Consider the following 11,848-nt stretch of genomic DNA (forward strand, 5'->3'; position numbering starts at 1 on the left):
TTAGAGTGGCCTGCTGCTCCTTATAGGACCTTGTAAACTGTTGGGTAATGCAGCTCATAACTGACTTCTAACACAGAGGGTAAACTGAATAGAAAAAAGAAAAGCTAGTAAACCCAGAGTGCCTACTGGTAAAACATTCCTACAACTGCAGCTCCAAGTGTCAGAAAGGTGAGCTGCTCATCGGAGCCCGAGTTGCTGTTTCTGTTTTCTCATATATTGATTGGTCAAGTTCCTTGCTTGACACCAAATGTTTTAAAGGCTTTCCATCAACACAGAACACATGGACTCACCTTGATGGACAAAGTTCCTTTGGTGAGGATGAGGAGGAGAGGGAATCTCAGTAGACAAGTTCAAGGTAAGGTACAAGTACCTGACTATCCCACCCCTCCCAAGACACTTGCTTTATTTTAATTGTTATCATGTAAACTAAAGTATGTATAGCAGTAGAGATACCAACATATGAACTCCATGCGCTTATCACCCAGCTTCAAGAAGTCTCTATTCATGGCCATCTTTTCCCCTCAATAGCTTCATCCCCACTGGATTATTGCAAAGCAATTCCCAGGCATCATTTCATTCATCAATATTTCATACTATTAAATGAAGTAGAATCAGGGAAAGAATTCTATAACCAATGCCATCCATTACTACACATAAAAATATTAGTTCTTTAATATCAAATATCCAGTGTTTAATTTTCCCCCACTGTGACCCTAGTATTTTTTAGTAATTTATTTGAATCAAGGTACAATGGGGTTCATACATTGTCATTGGTTGGCCTGTTTCTTAAGTCTCTTAAGAATCTTAAACACTCTCTTCCTGACCCCTCCCTCCCATTTTTCTCCTTAGTTTTTCTGATCATTAGCTTTTGGAGGAGCCCCCAAACATGTCCACTGCCAGAATGTCTGTGGCTGTCCAAATAAAGTGACACTCTAGCCTCTGAGCTAGCTTAGGTGGGGTCTGGGTCTGTTTTCAGCTTGAACTTAGCTTTCCTTTGGAACTCAGATGCATCCCCAGGTATGAAATAGAGTTCATTCTGTTTTTCTCTGGCAGGCTTCAGTTTTAAAACATCTACCAAATGGCTTGTTTGGCTTCAGCGTGGAGGGTACCTGGGCTCCTGAGATTTTGGTTAAACCTGTGGAAGGGTCATTATAGAACTGGAAATGATGAACCCTACAAGACTTGACATCACACTGAGTGCCTGTCCCTGGGGAATTCCAAGATGCGGGTTGGACGGTAGGAATGCTTGGTTTTTCACACCTCTGACTTGTTCTGTTACATTTCCATGACCCTCTGAGTAAGAAAATGGGATTCTGGTTGATGTGGTATACGGAGGAAGTGACATCCCAGGTCTTGTACTTAAGCAGTTATTTTTTTCTTCTTCCCAGCTGGGCAGCTGTGACTCCTGGTAGGATAGTCCTGATACATCTATCTGCTTTTTCTCTCATTTCTACATTCTACTGTTTGCTTTGAGCAATGTGTCCACAACTGTGACCTTCTGAGAAATCCTTTAGCTTCTGGAACTGACTGTGCTGCCCAGGGGAACAAGGCATGACGACTGTTGAGGCTGGGTTGAGGGAGTCCTGTGATGAAATCCTAGACCATGTTGGAAACTTCCTCAGGCTGTTGATTTTTGCCCTGACTTTAAGATGGGAGTTTCTTTTCTCTCTTCCTGAATCCTCTCACATTTGAAAATGTGCTGAACAAATAGATAAACAAAATCTTCGCCTCCTGATTTGTCTTATTGTGGGTTTTCCTAGTATATGTGTGATGATACTGATTTTTTTTTTTTTTGATACTCGAGTTGAACTCAGGGCACTCAACCACCGAGCCACATTTTTTATTTTATTTAGAGACAGGGTCTCACTTAGTGGCCTCGCTAAGTTTCTGAGACTGACTTTGAATTCGTGATTCTCCTGACTCAGCCTCTTGAGCTGCTGGGATTACAAGTGTGCACCACCGCGCCTGGCTATACTGATTTTTTTTTTTTTTAAATGTATTTATTTATTTAAGAGAGAGGAGAGAGAGAGAATTTTTTAATATTTATTTCTTTTTTAGTTATTGGCGGACACAACATCTTTGTTTGTATGTGGTGCTGAGGATCGAACCCGGGCCGCACGCATGCCAGGCGAGCACGCTATCGCTTGAGCCACATCCCCAGCCCATATACTGATTTTTATAGTCATGTTCTATCTTGACTGGTAAACTTTTTTATGGAGATTTTTCTTCTTGCAGGGCCATTTGACTTCTAACACAGAGGGTAAACTGAATAGAGAAAAGAAAAGCTAATAAATAAAAATCAACTTAAAATCATTTTGAATAGCAGGGACAGAATTTTTTTATACTGGTCATTTAGGAAGTGCCTCTAACCAAGAGCAACTAGTCTCAGACCAAAATTTCTCTTGAGTTTTGTTTCTAGGTATTTCTGAAAGCCAATTTGCCCGGGAGCAAGGAGCATGTGAACTTGAAGCCCTTATTGAAATCTTATCTGATTACTTTTTGCTTAACATTTATCAGAATCACCTTTCTGGAGGGGTATGTATGTGGGGGTAACTTCTATATCAAGGCTTGAATATTTTTAAATTTATTTATTAGAGCTTATAGTTATACATAGTAGTTGTTCATCCCAACAAATTCATACATGCATGGAAATAAATTTCAGTTCATGCTCACCCCTTTTTCCTTCCCATCCTCCCTCTCCTCTCCCATTCTCCTTCCGATACTCTACCAGACTTCCTTTTGTACATCTATTAATTTATATTATTGGTTCTTTATGTTATCCCATCCTTCCCCTCCCCCTTTCCTTTATTTTACTCTAGCTTTCATATATGAAAGAAAACATTTGAGATTTGAGTTTCTGAGTTTGGCTTATTTCACTTAGCATATACTCTCCACTTCCATCCATTTGTCATCCAATATGACAAATGCTATAATTTTATTCTTTTTTTATGACTGCATAGTAGAACTCCATTGTGCATGTGTATTTCTTAATCTCTTCATCTATTGATGAGCATCTGGATTGATTCTGCAATTTAGCTATTGTGAATTGTGCTGCTAAAAACGTTGGGGTGGCTATATCGCCGTAGTATGCCAAGTTTAGATCTTCTGGGAAACTATCAAGGAGTAGGTTAGCTGGGTCATATGGCAGTTCTAGCCTTAGTTATTTGAGGAATCTCCATACTGCTTTCCAGAGTGGTTGTACTAGTCTGCAGTCCCACTAACAATGTACAACTGTACATTTCCCCCCACAACCTCACCAGCATTCATTATTGTTTGTATTTTTGATCATTGCCATTCTAATTGGAACTTGATGAAATCTTAGTGTAGTTTTGATTTGCATTGCCCTGATTGCTAGTGATGTTGAACATTTTTTTTTCATATATTTGGTTGGCCATTTGTGTTTTTTCTTTTGAGAAGTTTCTTTCATTCTTTTACCCATTTATTGAATGAGTTGTTGTTGTTATTATTATTACTATTATTTTCTGGATATTACTCCCCTATCAGAGGAGTAACTGGCCTAGATTTCCTCCAATTCTGTAGCTCTCTCTTCACCCTCTTAATTATTTCCTTTGCTGTGTAGAAGCTTTTTAGTTTGATGGCATCCACTTATTGATTCTTGGTTTTATTTCTTGTGCTTTGAGGGTCTTGTTAAGGAAGTCAGTGCCATCACTTGTATGATAAAGAGTTGATCCTGTGTTTCCTTCTAGCACTTGTAAAGTTTGTGGTCTAATTCCTAAGTCTTTGATCCATTTTGATTTGAGTTTTGTGCAGGGTGAGAGATAGGGGTCCATTTTCCTTTTTCCTACATGTAGCTACCCAGTTTTCTCAGCACCATCTTTTCTGCAAGATATATTTTTTGGCACCTTTATCAAATATCAGACAGCTATAGGTATGTGGATTTGTCTGTGTGTCGTCTGTTCCAGTGGTCTTCATATCTACTTTGATTCCAATACTATGCTGTTTTTGTTTTTATAGCTCTGTAGTATAATTTCAGATGAGGTATTGTGATGCCTCCTGCTTCACTCTTCTTGCTTAATATTTGCTTAGGCTATTCTGGGCCTTTTATTCTTCCAAATGAAGTTAAGAATAGTTTTTTTTTTTTTCTAATTCTGTGAAGAATGTCATTGGTATTTTGATGGGATTGCATTGAATCTGTATATTGCTTTTGGTAGCATGGCCATTTTGACAATATTAATTCTACCTGTCCAAGAACATGGGATGTTTTTCTATCTTCTAAGGTCTTCTTCAATTCCTTTCTTCAGTGTTCTATAATTTTACCTCCTTGGTTAGATTAATTCCCAAGTATTTTATTTATTTATTTTGAGGTTATTGTGAATGGGATGGTTTTCTTGATTTCTCTCTTGGCTATATCACTGTTGGATTATAGGAATGCTACTGGTTTATGGTTGATCTTGTATCCTGCTATCTGATAAACTCATGTATAAGCTCTAGAAATCTTCTGATAGAGTTTTTGAATTATAGATATAGGATCATATCATCAGCAAAAAGAGATACTTTGACTTTTTCTTTGTATCCATTTGATTTTCTTTTCTTGCCTGATTGCTCTGGCTAGTGTTCTGAGGACTATATTGAATAAAAGTGCTGAGAGCGGACCACTTTGTCTTGTTCCTTATTTTAGAGGAAATACTTTTAGTTTTTTCCCATTTAGTATAAGGTTGGTTTTGAGTTTGTTATAAATGGAATTTATGATGTTGAGGTAAGTTCTTCCATCCCTAACTTTTTCAGTGTTTTTGACATGAGTGGGAAAGCTGATTTCTGCATCTGTTGAGATGATGATGATACTTGTCATAAATTCTGTTTAAGTGGTGAGTAACATTTATTGATTTGTGTATATTCAACAAAACTTGCATCCCTGGAATGAAACTCACTTGACCATGGTGTATTACCTTTTTCATGTGTTTTGGAATGCAGTTTGCTAATATTTTATTAAGGATTTTTTGCATCCATGTCTATCAAGGATATTGGTCTGTAGTTTTCTTTCCTTGATGTGTCTTTGTCTGGTTTGGGTATCAGGATTATACTGGCTTCATAAAATGTTTTAGGGAGTGTTCCCTTCCTTTCAATTTCATGGAATAATTTGAGAAAGACTGGTTTTAGTTTATCTGTAAAGGTCTGGTAGAACTGTGCTGAGAATACATAGGTCCTAGGATTTTCTTTTTTTGGAAGGTTTGTAATTGCTGTTTCAATTTCATTACTTGATATTGGTCTGTATAGGTTTTCTATATTTTCCTGATTCAATTTGAGTAGGTCATATGTGTCTAGAAATTTTTCAGCGTTTTCCAGATTTTCCAGTTTATTGGGGTATAAATTTTCAAAATAGGTTTTGATAATCTTCTAAATTTCAGAAGAGTCTGTGGTGATATCTCCTCTTTCATCTCTCATTTTGTTGATTTGTGTCTTCTCATTCTTTTAGTTAGTTTGGCTAAGGGGTTGTCAATCTTATTTATCTTTTCAAAGAACCAACTTTTTGTTGCAATGATCCTATGTATTATTTTCTTATTCTCAATTTCATTGATTTTGGCTTCAATCTTAATTATTTTGGTTTCTACTGGCTTTGGGGCTAGTTTGTTCTTTTTCTAAGGACTTAAGGTAGAACATAAGCTTATTTATTTGTTATATCTCTTAATTTTTTAATGTAGGCACTTAGTGTTATAAATTTTCCTCCTAGAACTGATTTCGTACTGTCTCAGAGATTTTGATATGTTGTATCTCTGTTCTTGTTCAGTTCTAAGAATTTCTTGATTTCTATTCTCATTTACTCTTTGATCCATTCTTCATTTAAGAGAATGCTGTTCAATCTTCATGTGTTTACGTGGCTTCTATTATTTTTCTTGCTGTTGATTTCTAACTTAATTTTATTATGATCTGATAGGTTACATGGAATTATCAGTTTATTTTTTGCATTTGCTAAGATTTGCTTTGTAGCCTAGAATGTGATCTATTATGGAAAAAGTTCCATGTGCAGCTGAGAAGAAGGTAAATTAAGCTTTTTTTGGGGGGTGGAATATTCTATAGATATCTGTTAGGTCCATTTGATTTGTTGTTTAGGTTGAAGATGACATTATTGATTTTGTGTTTTGATGACCTGTCTATTGGTGATAAGGGTGTATTGAAATCATCAATTATTATTGCATTGGGGGTCTATGTGGGATTTAATATCATGGAGTATTTTTTTCCATGTAATTGGGTACTTTTGCATTTGGGGCATAAATTTGGGGCATACTATCATTGTATATTCTTGGGTTGTTTTCGTTACTAAGATGTAGTGGCTTTCTTTGTCTCTTCTGGTTGATTTTTGCTTAAAATCTACTTTGTCAGATATGAGACTAGCAAATTCTGCTTGTTTTCTTGGTCCATATGTATGAAATATTTTTTGCCTTCCTTTTACCTTCAGCCTGTGGATGTTTTTGACTATGAGTCTCTTGTAAACAGCACATATTTGGGTCTTGTTTGTTGATCCGTTCTGCTAATCTGTCTTTTAATTGAAGAGTTAAGACCAGTAACATTCAGCATTAGTATAGATATGTGTTTGTGATTTCCTGTCTTTTTAAACTTTTTGTTTTTTGCTATATTTTATCTTGTCTTGATTCTCACTTTGTGGATTATTCTTCTATTGAAATTACTCTGTTTGGGAGCTTTGGGAATTGTTTTTTAGTCCCTCTGTGTGTAGTTTGTCTTTAAATTTTCTTTGTAGTGCTGGCTTGGTACTCATGATTCTTTTAATTTATTCTTATTGTGGAAAGTATTTCTTTCCCCCTCAAATTTGAAACTGAGCTTTGCTGGGTATAGTAATCTTGGCTGGCAGTTTTTTCCTTTAGGCCTAGAATATCTCATTCCAGATGCTTCTTGATTTTGGGGTCTAGACTAAGAAATCAGAAGTGAGCCTTTTTCATTTGCCTTGAAATGTGACCTGATGTTTCTTTCTTGTGGCTTTTAATATTCTTTCCTTAATTTCTGTGTTAGGCATTTAGATCATGATATGTTTTGGCAAGCTTCTTATTTGACTAAGTCTATTTGGGGTTCTGTATGCCTCTTGTATATGGATGTTTATCTTGTTTCTGATACAGGAAAACCTTTCTGTGACTATCTCATTGAAAATGTTCTTCATGCCTTTGGTTTGTATCTCCATGTTCTCTTCTATGCCAGCAATTCTTTTAATTTTGTCCCAGAGTTCTTGTATATTCTCGTCACGTTCTATAATTTTTTCCCCTTTATTGCATTCTGAGTGTTCAAGATCATAGACCGTCTTCAGGGCATGAGGTTCTGTCTTCAGGGGTAAGGATCTATTTTCTACATATTCTAACCAGTTAGTAGTGCCTTCAAGTAAGTTTTTGATTGATTGTGTCTCTCATTTCTAGGAGTTCTGCTTGGTTTCTTTTCACTACTTCTATTTCTTTATTAAAATGGTCTTAACATCTTCTGTAATTACTCTCTTAACTTCCTCAGATCTTTTAGTTCACTGAACATTTTGATAATCAGTTTTTTATAACCTTTCTCTGGACTTTTGTCAACCTCACTATTGGTAGGATCCTTTCTTGGGGATTGTGGATTTGGGGGGAAATTTTTTTTGCCTGTTTTCTCAAGTGGATTCCCCTACCTCTTTTTTTTCTTTTGTTGCAGATGTCTTTTTCTGTATAATTGTCTTATTTGTTCTGGGACTTCTCTGTCTAAGTTGATGTCAAGGGGTGGGACCTGAGTTCATGCTCTGAAAGTTATTCTTGTGTCCCTTTTGTTGGTTTGGGGCTTTGGCCTCCTTACTTCTTTAAGTTGAAATAATGTCAGGGAATATTTAATTCATCAGCAAAGTCTCTAATCTGGGACGTCCCTGTAGGTTCCCAGCACCACATTGAATGGGGCAAAATAAACAATAGTGATAACCGGTGCAAACAATACACCATGTTGAAGTAAATACCCATTTCCTCCTATGATATCTTCAACATTAATTACCACCAATAAACAGGAATTATGAGTCCAGCAATTGTCAACAGTGAAAACAATAGTCATGAACTAGATATGGCTTTAAAGCAAACAGCAGGTGTCAATTATATCATCCACAGTAGTAATGACTGTATTAGCATTAATGATGGGGGCAGGAGTTATATAAATCAATCAGGTCTGAAAGATGGTAAAAATACAGTTAATGTGTTAGGAAATTAAAGAGTTTATGGTTTCAAAAAGTGAACAGAGAATGCAGAAGAGATGTAGCCGGTGATGTTTATATGGAAAGGAGGAAAATAGAAGAAGCAAAATATTTGAGAGAGGGAGAGAGAACAATAGAATTTGGCCACTAGCAGGAGAAGATAAGAAAAATAAACATGAAAATAATACAAAACCAGATCAAAATATACAACCCCCAAGCCCTAAATTCTCAAAGAAGATGCTAGGAAAAAATACTTATATTTGAAAAAATGCTAAAAATAAGAGGAAAATAATAAGTGTGTGTCTACATGTCCCTGAACCAACCAGCACAGCTAGAATTCACACACACACACACTCCCACACACAGAAAGAATAAAAAGTTGGGCACCGTGGCCCAGGCCTGTAATCCCAGCAGCTTGGCAGGCTGAGGCAGGAGGATTATGAATTCAAAGGCAGCCTCAGCAACATAGTGAGGCCTTAAGCAATTCAGCAAGACCCTGACTTTAAATAAAATATGAAAAAGGGCTGGAAATGTGGCTCAGTGGTTGAGTGCCTCTGGGTTCAATCTCCAGTACCAAAAATAAATAAATGAAAGAATAAAAAGTTAAAATTTAAAAATGTTAATGAAGAATGAAGGTACCATCTACACTGACTGGTCAAAATGGTTGACCAGATTGGGTTGTCACCATCTAGGTCCAGCAGTCTTTATTTCCAATTCTTCTTAAATTATGTACTGATAAGCAAGGGGTGGGGTTGTTAAGCCCTTCTTGTTTTTGTGTTACTTTCGGTGCTGCCAGTTGAAGCGGCCTAAGAGTCAAGCTGGTTGTATGTAAGATTCAGCTTCCCTTCTCATCAGTAAGAGGTGGGATGGGTTAGGAAGTTCTGTCAGTTAACATTTTGTCCATTTGGACCAGTTTGGTGCACTCCCAGGACACTGCTCCTGCAGCCTTCTGTGAGGGGTGTTCCAGCAGGTGGGGCTTAGTTCTAATCAGATCTCTGGGGCTTTGTTAGGTGGAGCCTTCTTTGGAGAGACTAGAAAGACCACCCCTAGGGCAGGACAGTATCTGTCTCTGATGTGGGTGAAATTCTCAGGAAATCCAATGGTGATCCTCCACTCATTGCTGCTGCCCAGGAGCACCACCCTCCTGGGCTTAGTCCCTGAGTGTATAAGTCTCCCCCTGCTTAGATTCTGGGGCCATTTCAGCTCTTAATGTTAGCTCCCAGAAACAAAAGAGAATCAAGTGGGGCTCCCTTTTGCCCTTCTGATTCGAATCCCTCTGGGTACAGTCTACACTGCACCTGACTCACTGTCATTCACCAGGCCCAGCCTAGGTTACAGGCGCCTACTGGGATAGTGTGGCAGTGTTTACTCTTAATTCCTGTCTCCTGCAGCTGGAGTTGCAGTGAGATGGCCCCAGGATGGCTCCTGCCTCTGCTCTCTGTGGCCAGTGGAGAAACAGAGTACGCTTTTCAAGCCCTAGTGCACAATGCAGCCTCTGGATTAGCTAAGATTACCCAGTATTTTTTTTTATTATTAATTAATTTTACAGTAGAATGCATTTTGACATAGTGCACAAATGGAGCACAACTTCTCATTCTTCTGGTTGTACATGGTTCAGGATCACTCCACTAGTATAATCATACATGCATCTAGGGAAATAATGTTTGTCTCTTTCTACTGTCCTTCCCATCCCCACAACCTCACCCCTCCCCTGAGTCCCTGCTACACAAACCAAAGTTCCTTCATTCTTCCCTACCTCCACCCCGGCCCCCAACCCACTAGGGATCAGCATCCACTTATCAGAGAAAACATTCGCCTTTGGTTTTTTTGGGATTGGCTTATTTCACTTAGCATGAGATAGTCTTTAGTTCCATCAATGCCATGATTTCATTCTTCTTTAAGGCTGAAGAATATTCCATTGTGCATATGTACCATATTTTCTTTATCCATTCATCTATTGAAGGGCATCTAGGTTGGTTCTATAGTTTAGCTATTGTGAATTGAACTGCTATAAACATTGATGTGCCTGTGTCACTGTAGTATGCTGATTTTAATTCCTTTCAGTATAAACCAAGGACAGGGATAGCTGGGTCAAATGGTGCATTCATTCCCAGTTTTCTGAGGTATCTCTATACCATGCAGTATTTTTGATCTCAGGTTTTGCTGTACCAAAGCTGTGTCCCCCTCCCGCCCCTGAGGTGAATTCCTACTGGCTACATCCCCTGGGTTGGCTCTGATGTTTTCTTTCTTCTTTGTTTATTGTGCCCAAGTTTTTGAGTCCTCAGGCTGCTTTGAGTGTCCATTATTAAATTTTAGTGAAATCCCTCTTTCAGTCACCTCTCTGAGAAGCTATACATGGACTGCTTGGTTTCCACTCCGTGGGGAAGCTTCGAATGCAGCTCTCCCCCACTGTGCCGTCTTCCATCTCCCAATGCTTGAATATTTTAACAGAATATCCATAAAAATTTAATATTTAAAAATAATGATAAATGAAACATGTCTTGTGCTCATGAAATCTAGATAGGTCAACAATGAGTTCCCATTGCCTTTTAACTAGAATACTATTAGAAAAAAATTAAAATAAAAAATAAACCCTGAGTCCTGAGGATAATTTAAAAAAATACATATTTTTCAGTTGTCAATGAGCCTTTATTTTATTTATTTATACGTGGTTCTGAGAATCGAACCCAGTGCCTTGCACATTCTAGGCAGGTGCTCTACCCCTGAGCCACCACCTCAGCCTTGAGAACTGATAATTTTAGTTTTTGTGGAGGACGGGGTCTGAATCTTCCGTTTAATGATGTACCATCATCAGCTGCAGCACCACCACCTTCATCACAGCTGTCAACCACTGTGTCCCAGGCACTCCCTTGCATGCATGTGTTATTGAGTCCTTTACCACCTAAAGGGATCCTACAACAACGTAGTGATGATATACACCCAACACTCAACCTGTTGTTTTGAGGAGAAATATTTCCATTTTATAAGCAAGTTGGAGGATTAAATGATTTGCATCACCCACCACTGGGTTAAAGGGCCAAGGTTCCTTGACTCTGTTGGTCTTTTGATTGACCAACAGGCCCAGCCCACTGGATCACCTCTAGGTCACCGTGGAGCTGGTTAATCTTTTCCAGTTGACCTGTTAGTCTGTGCCTCACACTTTTGAAGATGTACACAGTCAGCTTTGACCTTTGAACTCAGAGGCACTGCTGGGAGTAATTTTACAATAGAATTGTCTTGGTCGCTTGGTAGTTCCCTTTGATCACACTGAAATAATGTTTGTATTTTTAATTTTTTTTTTAAACTGGTAGGACATGTGCTTAGCACAAAATTCAAACAGGACAAAAAGATATTAAGGAAAACTTTATTGCCATTTCTGTTCCCAAGCAAGCCAGACAACTACTATCATCAGAGATTCTTAATAAAATGCTTTACTTTTCCTGTTGTTTTTATTTTTTTTAAATTTTTTTAGTTGTAGATGAACACAACACCTTTATTTTATTTATTTATTTTTATGTGGTGCTGATTGAATATAGTGCCTCACATGTGCTAGGCAAGCCCTTTACCACTGAGCCACAACCCCAACCCCTGTTTTTTTATTTTTTTTATTTGTTCTTATTAGTTACACATGATAGTAGAGTGTATTTTGACATATTATACATTCATGGAGTATAACTTCTCATTCTC

The sequence above is a fragment of the Marmota flaviventris genome, chromosome 2 (genome assembly GCF_047511675.1).
Source record: "Marmota flaviventris isolate mMarFla1 chromosome 2, mMarFla1.hap1, whole genome shotgun sequence".
Lineage (NCBI taxonomy): Eukaryota > Metazoa > Chordata > Mammalia > Rodentia > Sciuridae > Marmota > Marmota flaviventris.